The 5,422-nt window shown below is 51.7% G+C and overlaps 1 pseudogene across 1 annotated transcript; it reads right to left on the reverse strand.

Moving 5' to 3' along the window:
- Positions 1–925: 925 nt before the first annotated feature.
- Positions 926–1,636, reverse strand: LOC110595160 (annotated as a pseudogene). Its single transcript, XR_002481636.1, has 2 exons — positions 1,299–1,636; positions 926–1,063 (listed from the first exon to the last, which is right to left on the reverse strand). The product of XR_002481636.1 is annotated as a 60S ribosomal protein L23a-like (transcript).
- Positions 1,637–5,422: the final 3,786 nt, after the last annotated feature.

Raw genomic sequence — 5,422 nt, forward strand, 5'->3', positions numbered from 1 at the left:
GCTCTCCACAGGGACTTGGAGACAGAATCCCACTAAGCAGGTTGCAGGATGAAGAGGGAGAATTTTGTTGTTGTTTTTCACACGAGTAATGGGGCCATGGTGACCTCCTGCTTCCATCTCCTGGGGGCCAGCCCATGTGCTGCCCATCCAACCCTGCCTGTGTCCTCTTGCCTCAGACTCTGCACCCTGCTAACAGTGGGGATGGGCCATGTGTCCACTCAGTGGCACTCTAGCCCTGGGAGGAGGGTGCCCAAGTGGCCAACAGGTACATGAGAAAAGCTACTACTTTGCTTTGGCCCCAACCACCAACAGGGAGGCACCCATTGAAACTGTGGTGAGATGTCAGCTTACAACTGTTAGCGTGGCTGTGATCAGCATGACAGGAGACGGCGCATGCTGGAGAGGCCGTGACTTGGCACAAAGGGACAGGTACACCCTGTGGGGTTGGAAGAGGAGCAGTCACTATGAAAACAAGACAGAGGGTCCACAATGGTTAAAACAGAACTATCAACAGGTACGGTGACTCATGCCTGTCATGCCAGCACTTTGGGAGGCTGAGGCGGAAGGATTTCCTGAACCCAGGAGCACAAAACCAGCCTGGGAAATAGTGAGACTTCATCTCTACAAAAGATCAACAAAATTAACCAGATGTGGAGGCATCCACTTGTAGTCTCAGCTAGTTGGGAGGCTGAGGCAGGAGGATTGCTGTGAGTGTGCTACTGCACTCCAGTCTGGGCAACAGATTGAGACCCCCGACTCCCCCCCAAAAAAAGAAGAAGAAGAAGAAAGATATCCATTGCACAACATAGTGATTCTAGTTAATAACCAGGTATTGTACTTGACAATTGCTGAGAGAGGAGATTTGAGGTGTTCTTTTTTTTATGGTGAGAAGATATATATTTAGAATTAGCCAGCCAGACTCTGTTTAAATGATCCCAATTTTGTTGGAAATATCCAAAGCATCATAATCAGGAGCCAGTCGAACATATGCCTTCTTCTCTCCATCAGGCCTAATCAGGGAGTTGACCTTGTCAACATCAATGTCATAGAGCTTCTTCACAGCCTGTTTTTGTTTTGTTTTGTTTTGTTCTTTGAGTTGGAGTCTCACTCTGTCGCCCAGACAGGAGTGTAGTGGCCGCTCCCAGCCACTGCAGCCTCGACCTGCTGGGCTCCAGCGATCCTTCCACTTCAGCCTTCCAAGTAGCTGGAACTACAGGCTCACGCTACCACGACCGGCTAATTTTTTGATTTATTGTAGAGATGAGGTCTCGCCAAGTTGCCCAGGCAGGTAACACAGCCTGTTTTATCTGGTGCTTGTTGGCTTTAATATCCACAATGAACACAAGTGTGTTGTTGTCTTCTATTTTCTTCATGGCAGACTCAATGGTCAGGGGAAACTTGATGATGGCATAATGGTCAAGCTTGTTTCTCCTGGCAGCACTCTTCTGAGGATATTTGGGCTGCCTCTGGAGCCACAGAGTCTTGGGCCTCTGAAAACTGGGTGACATGCAGATCTTCTTTTTTTGTGGCTGTGGACTGCTTTCCTGGCCTTCAATGCCTTTGCTTTGGCTTTGGTTTTAGGAGGGGCAGGCGCAGGATGTGTGCCAGGAGCTCCCTTCTTGGCCTTTGGCGCCATCTTGTGAAAAGGGCAAGGTGTTCTTACCACAAAAAAAGGTAAGCGTGAAGTCATGCAGACATTAATTAGCTCCATTTAGCCATTTTTTTCACTGTGTACACATATTTCAAACAACATGTTGCACACAGTCAATATATGCAACTTTAATTTGTCAATTAAAAATATAAATGAGGCCGGGCATGGTGGCTCACGCCTATAATCTCAGCACTTTGGGAGTCTGAGGTGAGAGGATTTCCTGAGCCCATGAGTTCAAGACCAGCCTGGACAACTTGGTGAAACCTCATCTCTACAATAAATCAAAAAATTAGCCAGGTGTGGTGGCACATACCTGTGCTTGAGCTACTTTGGAAAGCTGAGGCAGAAGGATTGCCTGAGCCCAGCAGACTGAGGTTAGAGTGGCCATGAGCATGCCACTGTATGCTGGCCTGGGCAACAGAGTGAGACTCCAACTCAAATACATATATATGAAAAAACAAAGAATGCCAGTTCTGGGTCTGGGTCTCGACTTTGACTGTGTGACCTTGGGCAAATTACTTAACCTCTCAGTTTCCCCATCAGTCAAATGGGCTATAACAGCACAGCCTGGCAGAGCTGTCATGGGGGCAGCAGTGACACTTGTGGCATACCCAGTGCAGTGCGGGCACCTCAAGTCCAGTCAACATTAGATGGCGCCATGTTTTGATGATGAGCTGACTTCCTCTGAGAACTCTGAGGAGTAGTTGACTTTAACTCCTTTTACAGATGAGGAAACGTAGACCGGGAGGTCGAGTCACTTGCCCAGGGTCACACAGCAGACAGGAGGTGCTGAGCCCAGCTTTGCATGCTCATGACTCTGTGAGATGGAGACATGAATGCCTCCCTGGCTGTCCACCACAGACCCCATCTGACACCTGTTGCCTGAAATGCGTCCAGAGTATGGGATAAGGTCAGGGGCTGGGGAGATTTTCGGGGGCTGTGAAAAGACAGGATTCAGAGCCACACCCCGGGGCTGACAGTCGGCTCTGTGCTCCCTGACGTGGGCCTCTCCCTCAGTGTCTTCATCTGCACAGTGGGAAGGGTAATGGGAATACCAGGGCACACACAGACGCCCAACAGACCCAAACTCCTGTGTCTTCTCCACATAAGGTTTGGGGCTGAGTCCTCAGTCACTCCAACCCCACCCTGGTTGCCTCCGTCCTGCTGATGCTCTGGGCTGGCCCCGTGGAGAGCTCCAGCCTGTCGATCCTGGGTGCTCTGTGGGCCTCTGGCCTGTGCTCATTCACACAAGCACAGAGTGGATGGCAGGGACACTCCCTGGCTCTCCTCTGGCCTTTGGGTGGTCCCAATGAGTCACTTCTCTCTCTGGGACTCAGTTTCTCTCCCTGCCCACAAGTGGCTTGGCCTGGGGCCACAGACAGCACCTCTTGGGTGGGCTATACCTCTGAGTCATTTGGGAAAATGTGTAAAGTGTGAAATCCTTGGCCCAGCCCTCTGGAAGAGCTGCCTTCATGGTGGGCCGGCCTGGGAACATGCATTTCCAGTGTTCCTCTGGCACTCTGATGCTGGGTCTGGTTGGGGATAGTCAGCCTGGTCTCTCCCCCCTGGGTTCCCTGGGGCTAATGAGACAAGAGATAGCTAGAGAAAGCCTAGGCAGACAGACAGGCAGGTTCTCTGATAACAATGCAGTGAATTCCCACCAGGCCTCTCAGGCTCAGCGTTGGTAAACGAGCTCCCTGCAAGCCTCTCAAACTCAAGCTTAAGTACTCACTGCTGGGATTGAAAAGTAACCAATCAGCTCACCATTAGGTCCCTACCTTAATACTGACCAATCAGAACAGCTACAGTTCACAGTTAGTGCTAGCCAATCAGCTTAGACTTAGGGCTACATAAGCATCAGGATTTTGGTCCCAGAAGGGCAACCCCTTTGGGTCCCCTCCCACTGTGGGAGCTTATCTGTGTTCAGTAATTCCTGCTTTCTCACTTTCCGGCTGTCCGTGTCCCTCATTCTTCCTGGGTATGAGACAAGAACCTCGACCTGGAAGAGCTGCAACCTGAAGAGCTGCAGAAGATCGTTGAAGCCAAAGAACCATGCACCCCAGAGGCTGGCTTGCCAGGCGACAGAGCCAACTGAACCAGGACAGCTGCCAGAAGAAGGTGACACTCTGAAGCTGAGACAGGTCGGGGGCCAGGCTTGCCAGCCCACTGAACCAGCAACACTCTCAGGGCTTGGCTTGTCAGTCCATTAGAGCTGACACTTCCAGGGCTAGGCTTACCAGCCCCTTGATGATGCTCTCTGGGGCTTGGCTGGCCGACCCATTGAGCTGACACTCTCAAAGCCCAGACTAACCTGAAAGGTCCATATCACTGCTCTTCCAAGTGGAGCTGTCAGTTTGCCTCTGTGCCACCCTCTTCCCCAGGGGCACCTGCACCCCACCCTGGGCTGGGTGATCCCAGCAGGGACTGGGGAATGCCATTGGGAAGGAGGAAGGACTTCCAGCCACATGGGAGCCTTGCCAGGTACCTTGGGACAGTCCTGTGTTCCATGGGACCTGTTCGCATGTTCTGGGGCACGTCTCAGTGGGGAGAGTCGCACCAATGGTGTTAGATTCCCTTCGCTGCTCCCTGTCCAGCCCCACACTTGCCTGCTGGGGTCGACAGGCCCTGGCTTAGCTGGCACTTGGAGTGGGTGGGTGGATGGAGGTGGCTGGAGCAGGGAGGGGCAGTGGACAGCTGGGCTCAAGTGATCATCCTGCCTCAGCCTCCCAAGTAGCTGAGGCTACAGGTGCACACCACTGTGCCTGGCTAATTTTTTTTTACTTATTGTAGAGACAAGGTCTAGCTATGTTGTCCAGGTGGGCCTCGAACTCCTGAGCTCAAGCGGTTCTCTCACCTCAGCCTCCCAAAGTGCTGGGATGACAGATGTGAGCCATTGCATCCAGCCACTTGTATTGTTTTTAAATGGCTTTATTTGTTTGTGCCAGAACAAAATCTAGAACTTATGAAAGGGTACTCTGTGGAAAGTGTCCTCTTATCTCCAGACACTCAGCTCCAGTTCACAGTAGCCGCCAGGTCACCCTCCCACAGACTCTTCCAGAAATGAACTGAATTGGCTCTGGCATACGTGTGGACATTACTTTCATAAATGCATGTGTGTGAAGTTGGCTTTTGTTCCCACAACAGGTGACATCGTCAGTGCCACACACAAGCTTCTGCCTCTGATTTGTCTCCGTGTCTTCTCCCGAGGACCCTCTCAGCCGGCAGGCAGAGCAGTCATGCTTCTTAAACAACTGCCTGGGCTCCGTTTCGTGGGTGATTCCATTCCATCCATTACCCCACCAGCCTCTGGGCCATCTCCAAGCGATGCTTCTGGACCACGGCCCGATGGATGTACTTTTATATCTTACCCCAGGGGATCCCCAGGAGCTGCACTCCCAGGTTGAAGGGCATGTGAATGTCTAGCTGTCACTGGGCCCAGTCACTTTCTCCTGAGACAGGACCAACTCACACTCTCAGCAGTCGAGTAGGAGCATGTGCCACTTGGCTGATTTGATTGTGAAAAAGAACCCCTTGTGTGCACCGTGATTCCTATTTCTTTCTTTCTTTCTTGAAGGGGGCTGAGCCTCCTCTCAGCCTTCAGGAGGCTGCTCGCTCCTCTGTGAACCCCTCCTGTGCTTTCCTGGCCAGCTTTGTACTCGAGTCGTTCTTTTTCCTCATTGGGCTGGAGGGTCCTTGAAGTATTAAGAACACAAACCCTCAGCCCATTCTGAGAGGTGCCAGTTTGTTTTTTGCTGATGATGCTTTTTCCCT

This window comes from Carlito syrichta, unplaced genomic scaffold (assembly GCF_000164805.1).
Source record: "Carlito syrichta isolate Samal-C Ts95f unplaced genomic scaffold, Tarsius_syrichta-2.0.1 Scaffold287145, whole genome shotgun sequence".
Lineage (NCBI taxonomy): Eukaryota > Metazoa > Chordata > Mammalia > Primates > Tarsiidae > Carlito > Carlito syrichta.